This window comes from Bombina bombina, chromosome 2, assembly GCF_027579735.1.
Source record: "Bombina bombina isolate aBomBom1 chromosome 2, aBomBom1.pri, whole genome shotgun sequence".
Taxonomy (NCBI): domain Eukaryota; kingdom Metazoa; phylum Chordata; class Amphibia; order Anura; family Bombinatoridae; genus Bombina; species Bombina bombina.
In genome coordinates, this window is record NC_069500.1 from 136,255,474 (window position 1) to 136,270,542 (window position 15,069).

Below are 15,069 nucleotides of genomic sequence, written 5' to 3' on the forward strand. Positions count from 1 at the left end.
CGACCCCCGGAGGGCTACAAAAACCTTGTCATCCTAGCTGGGCTCCTGGAACTCAGCGCTGAACCGGAATTGAGCCCCGGTCCACCACATCTTAAAAGGGATGCCAATCGAGCAGGATGCACGGAATCAAGTTGTTGCTTTTAGTATGTTGTCAGCAATTTGATGAGGCACCTAGGGATACCACTTGTTTGGGGGTGCTATCTTCTGGGAGTTATAGTGAACCAGAATTGAAGGGCCCCCCATTCCTCCCAGAAGGTAGCAGTGGTTGTTGGTTCACGCAATACCATGGTGTTACTGACACTACTAAAACCACATTGCATAATTCAATCGATGACAAGTATGTGTGGTATGGGATTGTGTGGATAAAGTAAAATGGTTCACACAATAACATGTGATGCACTGACACTAAATGATTAACTCCACATTGCGCTAATTCAACCAACACCAATGTTCCCTCTAATAAGCGCAGTGATTTGGTAAGCTTCGCTCACATGTCAATAATTGCCTCGCAACACAGGGGGCGATAATAATCTTGCAGAGACTGAACATAACAACCAGCTAACACTATCAGCATTTAGTGACACAGCAGTGAGTACTGCACGCTGACTGAAAAATAGGCGGGAAGCGGCAGCTCACAACAACTTAGACTGGCCATGCCCACGTTTCCAATCGGTTTCTGATCACACCCCATGCATACAGCTTTGCAAAAACAATTCACCCTTTAAACAGTCTCTGGAAGCTCCCTCGTTCATTTCATAAGCCCTCTAATGTAGCTAACACACCTTTATAACATTCACCAATCCTAGCAGATTAGGCACGCATCTTCTCCAAGTAACGCTACTTGGTAATGCCGTAGCTCCGCCACTCCGTTGCAGCGGATCAAGTTTTCATTTAATTTGTCCCTCTAAACGTACTTTGATTAGTACATCAGTGATGCTTTCTTGGTATTGACAGTATCTATAGTCATGTGAATGCTGCACACCCTTCCTATCGTTCCACCTTCCTAGTGTGCAACAGGAGAATACTCTATGTCCTCCTCCCTAGTGTGTGACAGGAGAATACTGTGCCCCCCTCCCCAGTGTGTGACAGATGAATACTGTGCCCCCCTACCCAGTGTGTGACAGGAGAATTCAGTGCCCCCCTCACCAGTGTGTGAAAGGAGAATACTGTGTCCTCTTCCCTAGTGTGTGACAGGAGAAGACTGACCCCCTCCCCAGTTTGTGACAGGAGAATACTGTGCCCCCCTCCCCAATATGTGACAGGAGAATACTGTGTCCTCTTCCCTAGTGTGTGACAGGAGAAGATTGACCCCCTCCCCAGTTTGTGACAGGAGAATACTGTGCCCCCCTTCCCAGTATGTGACAGGAGAATACTGTGCCCCCCTCCCCAGTGTGTGACTGGAGAATACTGTGTACTCCTCCCCAGTATGTGACAGGAGAATACTGTGCCCCCCCCTCTCCAGTGTGTGACAGGAGAATTCTGTGTCCTCCTCCCCAGTATATGACAGGAGAATACTGTGCCCCCCTCCCCAGTGTGTGACAGGAGAATACTGTGTCCTCCTCCCCAGTATGTGACAGGAGAATACATGGGTAAATTTTATCCCCAATTCATTGTCATTTAAACTATCAACAAATTTCTTTGCGGTCGTTACGTCCCCCTTCCAGATGATTAACAAATCATCTATATATAGTCTAAAAAAGGCTATGTTGCTTCTGTAGGTATTCCCATCTCCATAGATTACCAACCCATAAACAGGTTGGAGTATGAGGGTGCAAATTTGACCCCCATTGCTGTCCCACACCTCTGGAGATAGAAATGACCCTGGAAGGAAAAATAATTATGGGGCAGTAAAAAGCGAGTCACTCTCACTATAAACTTACAATGTTGTCTGCTCCAGCTTGGGAACCTGGTCAAAAAATATTCCACGGCCTCAAGGCCTAGTTCATGCCTAATTAAGGAGTAAAGGGCTTGGACATTTATGGTCAGCCAGAAAAAATCACACTCCCATTTGATCTTTTCAGTAAGGGTCAGTAATTCCTTAGGAGAATACTGAGAATACTGAGAATACTGTGCCCCCCACCTGTTTGTGACAGGAGAATATTGTGCCCCCCTCCCCAGTGTGTGACAGGAGAATACTGTGCCCCCCCACCTGTTTGTGACAGGAGAATGCTGTGACTCCCCACCTGTATGTGACAGGAGAATACTGTGCCCCTCCCCAGTGTGTGACAGGAGAATACTATGCCCCCCACCTGTTTGTGACAGGAGAATACTGTGCCCCCCTCATCTGTTTTTGACAGGAGAATAATGTGCCCCCCAATCCTGTTTGTGACAGGAAAATACTGTGCCCCGCTCACCTGTGTGTGACAGGAGAATACTGTGCCCTAAACCTGTTTGTGACAGGAGAATACTGTGCCCCCCTCCCCAGTGTGTGACAGGAGAATAATGTGCCCCCCTCACCTGTTTGTGACAGGAGAATACTGTGCCCCCCTAACCTGTTTGAGACAGGAGAATACTGTGCCCCCCCCCTCCTCACCAGTGTGTGACAGGAGAATACTGTGCTGCCCTCACCAGTATGTGACAGGAGAATACTGTGCCCCCTCCCCAGTGTGTGACAGGAGAATACTGTGCCCCCCTCACCTGTTTGTGACAGGAGAATACTGTACCCCCTCCTCCCCAGTGTGTGACAGGAGAATACTGTGCCGCCCTCACCAGTATGTGACAGGAGAATACTGTGCCCCCTCCCCAGTGTGTGACAGGAGAATGCTGTACCCCCCTCACCAGTGTGTGACAGGAGAATACTGGGTCCCCCTCCTCCTGCAGTTTGTGACAGGAGAATACTGTACCCCCTTCTTCCCCAGTGTGTGACAGAAGAACACTGTGCCCCCTTCCTCCCCAGTGTGTTACAGGAGAATACTGTGCCCCCCTCCTCAGCGTGTGACAGGAGAATACTGTACCCCCTTCTTCCCCAGTGTGTGACAGAAGAACACTGTGCCCCCTTCCTCCCCAGTGTGTTACAGGAGAATACTGTGCCCCCCCTCCCCAGTGTGTAACCGGAGAATACTGTGCCCCCATCCCCAGTGTGTGACAGGAGAATACTGTGCCCCCCCTCCCCAGTGTGTGACAGGAGAATACTGTGTCCTCCTCCCTAGTGTGTGACAGGAGAATACTGTACCCCCTCCTCCCCAGTGTGTAACAGTAGAATACTGTGCCCCCCTCCTCCCCAGTGTGTGACAGGAGAATACTGTGCTCCCCTCACCAATGTGTGACAGGAGAATACTGTACCCCCTCACCTGTTTGTGACAGAAGATTACTGTGCCCCCCTCCCCAGTGTGTGACAGGAGAATACTGTGCCCCCCACCTGTTTGTGACAGGAGAATAATGTGCCCCCCTCCCCAGTGTGTGACAGTAGAATACTGTGTCCCCCTCCACAGTATGTGACAGGAGAATACTGTGCCCCCCCCCTGTTTGTGACAGGAGAATACTGTGCACCCCCCCACCTGTTTGTGACTGTAGAATACTGTGCCCCCCCTCCCCAGTATGTGACAGGAGACTACTGTGCCCCCCTCCCCAGTGTGTGACAGGAGAATAATGTGCCTCACCATTGTTTGACAGAATACTGTGCCCCCTACTTCACCAGTGTGTGACAGGAGAATACTGTGTCGCCCTCCCCAGGATGTGACAGGAGAATACTGTGCCCCCCTCCTCCCTAGTGTGTGATAGGAGAATACTGTGCCCTCCTTACCAGTGTGTGACAGGAGAATACTGTGCCGCCCTCCCCAGGATGTGACAGGAGAATACTGTGCCCCCTCCTCCCTAGTGTGTGACAGGAGAATACTGTGCCCTCCTCACCAGTGTGTGACAGAATACTGTGCCCCACTCACCAATGTGTGACTGGAGAATACTATAACCCTCTCAACAGTGTGTGACAGGAGAATACTGTGCCCCCCTCCCCAGTGTGTAACAGGAGAATACTGTGCCCCCCTCACCAGTGTGTGACAGGAGAATACTGTGTCGCCCTCCCCAGGATGTGACAGGAGAATACTGTGCCCCCCCCCCTCCCTAGTGTGTGATAGGAGAATACTGTGCCCTCCTTACCAGTGTGTGACAGGAGAATACTGTGCCGCCCTCCCCGGGATGTGACAGGAGAATACTGTGCCCCCTCCTCCATAGTGTGTGACAGGAGAATACTGTGCCCTCCTCACCAGTGTGTGACAGGAGAATACTGTGCCCTCCTCACCAGTGTGTGACAGGAGAATACTGTGCCCTCCTCACCAGTGTGTGACAGGAGAATACTGTGCCCCCCTCACCAGTGTGTGACAGGAGAATACTGTGCCCTCCTCACCAGTGTGTGACAGGAGAATACTGTGCCCTCCTCACCAGTGTGTGACAGGAGAATACTGTGCCCCACTCACCAATGTGTGACTGGAGAATACTATACCCCTCTCAACAGTGTGTGACAGGAGAATACTGTGCCCCCCTCCCCAGTGTGTAACAGGAGAATACTGTGCCCCCCTCACCAGTGTGTGACAGGAGAATACTGTGCCCCCCTCACCAGTGTGTGACAGGAGAATACTGTGCCCCCTTCCTCACCAGTGTGTGACAGGAGAATACTGTGCCCCCCTCCCCAGGATGTGACAGGAGAATACTGGGCCCCCCTCCTCCCTAGTGTGTGACAGGAAAATACTGTTCCCCCCTCCCCAGTGTGTGACAGGAGAATACTGTGCCCCCCTCCCCAGTATGTGACAGGAGAATAGTGTGCCCCCTCCTCCCCAGTGTGTGACAGGAGAATACTGTGCCCCCTCCCCAGTATGTGACAGGAGAATACTGTGCCCCCTCTGGTCACTAAGGGGTTAAAATCAAGTGAAACAATCAATAATAGTGTTAATATAAGGAGAAATTATTCTGATCATCCATCTAAACATAAAAATAAAATAAAAACGGGAAATTAAAATATATGTCATATCTCAAACGTCCATATATTAACCTCTAAGTTGGCCAGAACTGGTTCTTTAATATGTATGATATAGATCCAGGGTATTCACTAGCAACATCTTGTGTAGTTTATAATAAATAGCTGAGCTAATTCACAAGAGTCATATTTCTGGCTATAAACATCACACGCTAGAGTTCTGTGCCAGAGATAGGGTGTTTTTTTAAAGATACAGCTGATTCATACAAATGTAAACAGAAAGTGAAAAATGCTGGATAGGAAAAATTGAACAAAGAAAGACAGACAAATGAGTTAATAAGCAGAAAATATAAAGAGAGCATTTCATCAAAACATGAGTAGAAATATGTGACATAAAGTAGTATTAGAGTCAAACAATGGTGATATATGTACAGATAGTGGTAGGACACACACATGCATTTAACTTTATGCCTCTGTGTGCCTGTACTCTCTCCCTTGCTTTCCCATCACTAATTATCTCCCTGTCAACTCAGGTTTGGCATTTGCACACTAGGATATTTCTGATTTGGAGTCACATAAATAAGGGAACTGTTTTAAAATAGTGTCATTGAAAGAACAGGGTATGCTCACAATATTACAGACTGCATTAAAAATAGTTCACCATCTGATAAGACAGAATAACCATAGAATGTTTAGTGTGGTCAACATCTCTTTTGCGCATCTTATACTTATAATTAATAGCTTGACTGCATTTAAACTAAGTTGTGAGTTATGTGTTGCACTTGAGTGCTTTGGAGCCAAATTATCAAGTGTCTGGCAGACATGATCCGCTGTAGTGATCATGTCAGCCAGACATCGATAGATACCAACAGCATACGCTGTCTGCATTTATCATTGCACAAGCAGTTCTGGTGAACTGCTTGTGCAATGCCGCCCCCTGCAGATTTGCGGCCAATCGCTAGCAGGGGGTTTCAATCAACCTGATCGTATAAGTTTGGGCAGATTGATGTCTGCAGTCTCAGAGACAGTGGACAAATAAAGGAGCAGCGGTATGGAGGCTCGCGCAGAAACAGGGGTATTTGTTCCCATTTGGGCCATGATTTTTATCAAAGCGTCAAATGAAAATATGCTTGAATCCTTCGTTGTATTTGTCGCGAGATTGATCCGCTGTAGTTATCAAAGCGTCAAGATCGTCAAATGTTGAAATGTGTGACGAAATATACGCTCCTGCGATCTTAATCTAGCGCAGATCGATGCTTGCGTCATTACAGATGTTTTGAATTCACATTCGACTCTATTTGACCCTTTTCTCAATTTATCAAACATTTAACAGGTACACTCACGTCTATTCTGACGCAGCATATCTAGTTTTTAAACCGCTACCCTTGAGGTCACGAATGTCATAGAAATCAATGGGAGTCTGAAAACACAGAAAGCTTATGTTCGATGCTGCAAAAAAAAAAAAAAAAAATGAAGCATATTACATAAAAAAGTAAATTAGAAACTATTCAATTGTATACTCTTTCTAAATCAAACAATATTATTGCTCCACATTTGGTGCACTAGTAGATATAGGGATAAAAATAAAAAATACATTATTACTTATGGATTGTTACATCTTTGTCTCTCATTACAAAGCAAAGGCACAATATTATTGCTTCAAATTTGATGCACTAGTAGAGATAGAGATAAAAATAAAAAAAAATATTTAATTCAAGCATTGACATTGCTTTATGCTAGGATATATGACGCAGATGTTATTAGATTATTGTCCATGTTTGATATAAAGGGCATTATCACATGATCAATAAAAACATCAAATCAAAACTTACAATACTTATTCTACTCACAATAATTAGCAAATCAAAAATTATAATACTTTTTTTAAATAACTATAACCAATCAGATTCCTCAAAAATTGTATCATTAATGTTGCAGATACAAAAAAAATGTCATAACATTTCATAGATGATCATGGTGCGCCCACCTCCATTCTCTGAGGGGGATATACCTCCATTCTCTGAGGGGGAACTTGCCTGACTTGTATACAGTATGGACAAATACTTCCCGAAGAGAATTGCAGGACTACGTGGAGTCGCACATGAAGACCGCAACAAGATCGTCTATGAAATGTTGAGATGAATGTATCGTGTCTCGGGTGTGAGAAGGTTCCGTTGTCATTGTCTCCGGAGGTTTTCGGACCTTAGACGGTGTGAAAAGGAGCACTTCTATGGTGCTACAATCCGCTACAATCGCTCATTAGGGCCTGTAAGTAGCATTTATTATATTGTGTATTATACTTATAAATTATGAATATTTCAATGACACTGAACCCACATATTTTATTTCATGGTAGAGCATTAAATTTTAATCTATTTTCTATTTTAATCCTATTTTTCATTTTATTTCTTTTGATCTTCATTTGAAAATCAAGAATGTAAGTTTAGTAGCAGGCCCATTTTACTTTAAAAACATGGGTTGTTCTTGCTGATTTGTGGCTAAATGGCAGCCACTAATAAAAAAGTGCTGTACAGGGTTCTGAAACTAAAATTGTCTGCATCCTTAACTTAGATACATTATTTTTCAAATAAAGATAGCCATAGAAAGAAGAAAAATTGATAATACAAGTAAATTAGAAGTTTGATTAAAAATTCATGCTCTTTCTGAATCATGAAATAAAATAAAAAAAATAAAATATATATATATATATATATATATATATATACTGCATGTTTTTATATATATATATATATATATATATATATATATATATATATATATATATAATTTTAAATAGGTTGTTATTTTCATCAGAGGAAATAAAGTTTACATGCATTACAGCTGCAGATACATTACACAAAAGAAAAAATATCACATGGATCTAATGTTGACCTACAACTTTATATGTTCACAGATCTCAGACGGCCAAGAAACAGAATTCCCTGGTACTTCAGGCATGTGTCAATGGCGACACCAAGGAGCAACCGCTCTTCTCCCCCCCACTGCCATTGACACTGCTTGAGGGTCGTCCAGAGGATGAGTCAGGGACAGATTGTGGACGTCCCTGATATCCAAGGTAATTTTCAAGTATAATTGTTTATATTGTTATATATTTTTGCAGTATTTAACATTAAAAAGAGAGTTTTCTACAGGTTCATTCGGGATGCAGGTTAATGGAATGGATTGTGTTTTAGAATAAAAAATTTGTACCAGTTTTTCATCATGTGTTCATAACAGTCTACAACAAAGATGTGTATAATATAGGCCTTGTTACATATTCCTCATACTAACAATGATTTGTGTTTGTGTTTCATCTCTGACAAACGACCAAGTACCGGGGGAGGATCTTGGCCCAGTCATCTCGCCAGCGCTGGCAGATGAGGAGGTGGCTGGAACACTTTTTAAGAAAATTTATTATGTAATAAAATAATTGGTAGAACAGATTTTTTTATTTTGTGTTTTTTTACAAGGATGTGTATAATATAAGCCTTGTCACATATTCCTCATACTAAAAATGATTTGTGTTTGTGCTTGATTTTTGACAGCTGACCAGGAATCCATCTCGGGCGCTCCTGCCATCTTGCCAGAGCTGGCAGAGGATGAGGTAGCTGGAGGAGAATGTAAGAAAACGTAATATTATGTTTTAACAATTGTATCTTGATAATGAATTTGTAGAACATATTTTATTTTGTCTTTTTATAGCTCCCAGGGGACACAGACCGAGCCCTTCCTGCAAGATTTTTTCAAACAACTGGCAGAGGGGCTCCAGATTGTTGCCACTGCAGTGCGGGGGATACAGGAGGCTATACACAATTTTTTATAAAAAAATTTAAGTTTGTGGGGAAAAAAAAGTTTAAATTTATTTATAATAAATATGTATTTAATCAAAATTAAAGTGTAGCTGTATTCATTTAAATATTATTTTGAAGGGACATGAAGCGCAAAATATGTTGAATGATGTATAAATATCATGCAATGTGTTAAATTACTCTTTGGTTTTATATATATCTTTTATATATATTTTATTTCTCTTCATTTTTCAAATATCCTTTGATGAAGAGCATATGCAGATAAACGATGTAGCTGCGGATTAATGACTGCACATAGATGACTCATATGATTGGCTTGCACATGTGCATTGCTAGTTCTACTAAAAAGGATATCTAAAGAATAATAAAAGTACAAGGATTGTAATGTTGCTTGAGATGGTCTTCTATATCTTCATAATAATATTTCTGATATGAGTTTGATGCCTTCGCCTAAACCATAAAGTTGAACAATCTTTGTTTTCAGGTCATTTGAGAGTTGTTTTGAGGCCCCATGTTTCCACTCTTCAGAGGAGAGTCAAAGAGAACAACAACTTGCAATTGGCCACCTTAAATACCTTTATGATTGGATGCACCTGTCTATTAAGTTCAAGGCTTAATGGGCTCACCAAACCAATTGTGTGTTCCAATAAATCAGTGCTAGGTAGTCACATGTATTCAAATCAACAAAATTACAAGGGTGCCCAAATTTATGCACCTGTCTAATTTCGTTTTGATGCATATTGCACATTTTCTGTTAATCCAATAAACCTCATTTCAATACTGAAATATTACTGTGTCCTTCAGTTATTTGATAGATCAAAATGAAATTGCTGATACAAACACTCAATTATTTATAAATGAAAATCATGGAAATTGGAAGGGTTGCATAAACATTTGCATACAACTGTATATACATAGATACATATATATATATTTACATGTATATAGATATATATATATATATATATATATATATATACATACATATTTACAAAAGTATGTATGTATAATATTAAAAATAATTTCAAAACTTCACTCTCCATTTTGCACAAAATATGTTGTAACTTGGTTGTTCAGAGGTTTCCTTATTGCATCATATTTGACGCAATACTCAAACTCATAAAGAAGCCACAAGTAGTAGAGTTTTCCACAACTTATTTGTTAATGCATAATCACATAATTATTGACATCAGCCAATCTGATTAAAATATACATTTTATACTATCACTAACAAATTGCTCTATACTTGAGTCATTGATCATCACTCATCAGAACATGTAAGTGCCATTTGTTACATTTAGTATTATACTTTGGAAGTGTGCATGTATGTATGTATGTGAACTTAGTATTAAAGATAAACATTGATGCTGACATTAGGACACACTGTGTAATATTTTAGACAATGATTTAAAAAATCAAATTGATGTTTGATTCAATATAATCTTAAGCTGATAGCTCAAAGGGATAGCCCACCAACATTAAACAGTCATGATTCAGATACAGCAGAAATTAAAATCACCTCTTTACTGTCATGCTATTTTCAGTGTATTTCTTCCTTCTCTTGAATTTCTTTTTCAGTAAAGAAATGTCATCTTATATGCCAGCCCATTTTATAACACCTGTGTAGGGGTGGTTTTTAAAACTAGATTGCAATCAGGATGGGTTACACAGGTACAGAGAGAAAACTGGCCCTTCTTTTAAAATATCCATTGATTGCAAATAAATACATATGATACCCTGATGACATATTATATTCACAATTATTCTTGCTCAGAATAATAATAAATTTAGACTTTATACATATAGTGGTATAAATAAACACAGAGATAAGAAAGGCAGCGTTGTTCAGATCAAAAAAAGGAAGTTAGGGACATGTAAATATGTTTGCAAAATATTTCTGGCATAACACACACACACACACACACACACACACACATCTGACATAACACACACACATATATACAGCACCCCAAAAAGCCCTTTTTAGGGCTAGTACATCTTTTTTTTGTCTTTTCTTTGTCTGCTAGTGTAATCTAATTGCAGTTGCCTGCCTGCAGAGCCACCACACATATCTGTTGTGACAGTAGTGTAAAATTTGTAAAAAAAAAACTTTTTGACTGTGAAACATCAGTCTGCTAGTGTATTCTATAAGCAGTTGCCTGCCTGCCAGCATGTGTGCCAGGCCCACTTGCCAACTAGTGCCACCACTCATATCTGTTGTAACAGTAGTGTAAATTTTGTAAAAAAAAACCTTTTTTGACTGTGAAACATCAGTCTGCTAGTGTAATCTAATTGCAGTTGCCTGCCTGCCAGCGTGTGTGCCAGGCCCACTTACTAAGTGCCACCGCTCATATCTGTTGTAACAGTAGTGTAAATTTTGTAAAAAAAAACTTTTTTGACTGTGAAACATCAGTCTGCTAGTGTAATCTAATTGCAGTTGCCTGCCTGCCAGCGTGTGTACCAGGCCCACTTGCCAACTAGTGCCACCACTCATATCTGTTGTAACAGTAGTGTAAATTTAAAAAAAAAACTTTTTTGACTGTGAAACATCAGTCTGCTAGTGTAATCTAATTGCAGTTGCCTGCCTGCCAGCGTGTGTGCCAGGCCCACTTGCCAATTAGTGCCACCACTCATATCTGTTGTAACAGTAGTGTAAATTTTGTAAAAAAAAACCTTTTTTGACTGTGAAACATCAGTCTGCTAGTGTAATCTAATTGCAGTTGCCTGCCTGCCAGCGTGTGTGCCAGGCCCACTCGCCAAAGAGTGCCACCACTCATATCTGTTGTAACAGTAGTGTAAATTTAAAAAAAAAAACTTTTTTGACTGTGAAACATCAGTCTGCTAGTGTAATCTAATAGCAGTGGCCTGCCTGCCAGTGTGTGTGCCAGGCCCACTTGCCAACTAGTGCCACCACTCATATCTGTTGTAACAGTAGTGTAAATTTAAAAAACAAAAAACATTTTTGACTGTGAAACATCAGTCTGCTAGTGTAATCTAATTGCAGTTGCCTGCCTGCCAGCGTGTGTGCCAGGCCCACTTGCCAACTAGTGCCACCACTCATATCTGGTGTAACAGTAGTATAAATTTAAAAAAAAACTTTTTTGACTGTGAAACATCAGTCTGCTAGTGTAATCTAATTGCAGTTGCCTGCCTGCCAGCGTGTGTGCCAGGTCCACTTGCCAACTAGTGCCACCACTCATATCTGTTGTAACAGTAGTGTAAATTTAAAAAAAAAAACTTTTTTGACTGTGAAACATCAGTCTGCTAGTATAATCTAATAGCAGTTGCCTGCCTGCCAGTGTGTGTGCCAGGCCCACTTGCCAATGAGTGCCACCACTCATATCTGTTGTAACAGTAGTGTAAATTTAAAAAAAAAACCTTTTTGACTGTGAAACATCAGTCTGCTAGTGTAATCTAATAGCAGTTGCCTGCCTGCCAGTGTGTGTGCAAGGCCCACTTGCCAACTAGTGCCACCACTCATATCTGTTGTAACAGTAGTGTAAATTTTTTTAAAAAACCTTTTTTGACTGTGAAACATCAGTCTGCTAGTGTAATCTAATAGCAGTTGCCTGCCTTCCAGAGTGTGTGCCAGGCCCACTTGCCAACTAGTGCCACCACTTATATCTGTTGTAACAGTTGTGTAAATTTTTAAAAACAAACCTTTTTGACTGTGAAACATCAGTCTGCTAGTGTAATCTAATAGCAGTTGCCTGTGCCAGGCCCACTTGCCAACTAGTGCCACCACTCATATCTGTTGTAACAGTAGTGTAAATTTAAAAAAAAAACCTTTTTTGACTGTGAAACATCAGTCTGCTAGTGTAATCTAATAGCAGTTGCCTGCCTGTCGGCGTGTGTGCCAGGCCCACTTGCCAACTAGTGCCACCACTCCTATCTGTTGTAATAGTAGTGTAAATTTAAAAAAAAAAACTTTTTTGACTGTGAAACATCAGTCTGCTAGTGTAATCTAATAGCAGTTGCCTGCCTGCCAGCATGTGTGCCAGGCCCACTGGCCAACTAGTGCCACCACTCATATCTGTTGTAACAGTAGTGTATATATTTTTTTTTTTAAATTTGACTGTGAAACATCAGTCTGCTAGTGCAATCTAATTGCTGTTGCCTGCCTGCCAGCGTGTGTGTTAGGTCCACTTGCTAAGTGCCACCACTCATATCTGTTGTAATAGTAGTGTAAATTTTTTAAAAAAAACTTTTTGACTGTGAATCATCAGTCTGCTAGTGTAATCTAATTGCAGTTGCCTACCTGTCAGCGTGTGTGCCAGGCCCACTTGCTAAGTGCCACCACTCATATCTGTTGTAACAGTAGTGTAAATTAAAAAAAAAAAACTTTTTTGACTGTGAAACATTAGTCTGCTAGTGTAATCTAATAGCAGTTGCCTGCCTGCCAGCGTGTGTGCCAGGCCCACTTGCCAACTAGTGCCACCACTCATATCTGTTGTAACAGTAGTGTAAATTTTTTAAAAAAAACTTTTTTGACTGTGAAACATCAGTCTGCTAGTGTGTAATCTAATTGCAGTTGCCTGCATGCCAGAGTGTGTGCCAGGCCCACTTGCCAACTAGTGCTACCACTCATATCTGTTGTAACAGTAGTGTAAATTTAAAAAAAAAAACTTTTTTGACTGTGAAACATCAGTCTGCTAGTGTAATCTAATAGCAGTTGCCTGCCTGCCAGCTTGTGTGCCAGGCCCACTTGCCAACTAGTGCCACCATTCATATCTGTTGTAACAATAGTGTAAATTTTTAAAAATAAAACTTTTTTGACTGTGAAACATCAGTCTGCTAGTGTAATCTAATAGCAGTTGCCTGCCTGCCAGCGTGTGTGCCAGGTCCACTTGCCAACTAGTGCCACCACTCATATCTGTTGTAACAGTAGTGTACATTTAAAAAAAAAAAAACTTTTTTGACTGTGAAACATCAGTCTGCTAGTGTAATCTAATTGCAGTTGCCTGCCTTCCAGCGCGTGTGCCAGGTCCACTGGCTAAGTGCCACCACTCATATCTGTTGTAACAGTAGTGTAAATTTTGTAAAAAAAAATTTTTGACTGTGAAGCATCAGTCTGCTAGTGTAATCTAATTGCAGTTGCCAACTAGTGCCACCACTCATATATGTTGTAACAGTAGTGTAAATTTTTTTAAAAAATATTTTTTGACTGTGAAACATCAGTCTGCTAGTGTAATCTAATTGCAGTTGCCTGCCTGCCAGCATGTGTGCCAGGCCCACTTGCCAACGAGTGCCACCACTCATATCTGTTGTAACAGTAGTGTAAATTTAAAAAAAAAACTTTTTTGACTGTGAAACATCAGTCTGCTAGTATAATCTAATAGCAGTTGCCTGCCTGCCAGTGTGTGTGCCAGGCCCACTTGCCAACTAGTGCCACCACTCATATCTGTTGTAACAGTAGTGTAAATTTAAAAAACAAAAAACATTTTTGACTGTGAAACATCAGTCTGCTAGTGTTATCTAATTGCAGTTGCCTGCCTGCCAGCGCGTGTGCCAGGCCCACTTGCCAACTAGTGCCACCACTCATATCTGGTGTAACAGTAGTATAAATTTAAAAAAAAACTTTTTTGACTGTGAAACATCAGTCTGCTAGTGTAATCTAATTGCAGTTGCCTGCCTGCCAGCGTGTGTGCCAGGCCCACTTGCCAACTAGTGCCACCACTCATATCTGTTGTAACAGTAGTGTAAATTTAAAAAAAAACTTTTTTGACTGTGAAACATCAGTCTGCTAGTATAATCTAATAGCAGTTGCCTGCCTGCCAGTATGTGTGCCAGGCCCACTTGCCAATGAGTGCCACCACTCATATCTGTTGTAACAGTAGTGTAATTTAAAAAAAAAAACTTTTTGACTGTGAAACATCAGTCTGCTAGTGTAATCTAATAGCAGTTGCCTGCCTGCCAGCGTGTGTGCCAGGCCCACTTGCCAACTAGTGCCACCACTCATATCTGTTGTAACAGTAGTGTAAATTTTTTTAAAAAAACTTTTTTGACTGTGAAACATCAGTCTGCTAGTGTAATCTAATAGCAGTGGCCTGCCTGCCAGAGTGTGTGCCAGGCCCACTTACCAACTAGTGCCACCACTCATATCTGTTGTAACAGTTGTGTAAATTTTTAAAAACAAACTTTTTTGACTGTGAAACATCAGTCTGCTAGTGTAATCTAATAGCAGTTGCCTGTGCCAGGCCCACTTGCCAACTAGTGCCACCACTCATATCTGTTGTAACAGTAGTGTAAATTTAAAAAAAAAACCTTTTTTGACTGTGAAACATCAGTCTGCTAGTGTAATCTAATAGCAGTTGCCTGCCTGCCAGCATGTGTGCCAGGCCCACTGGTCAA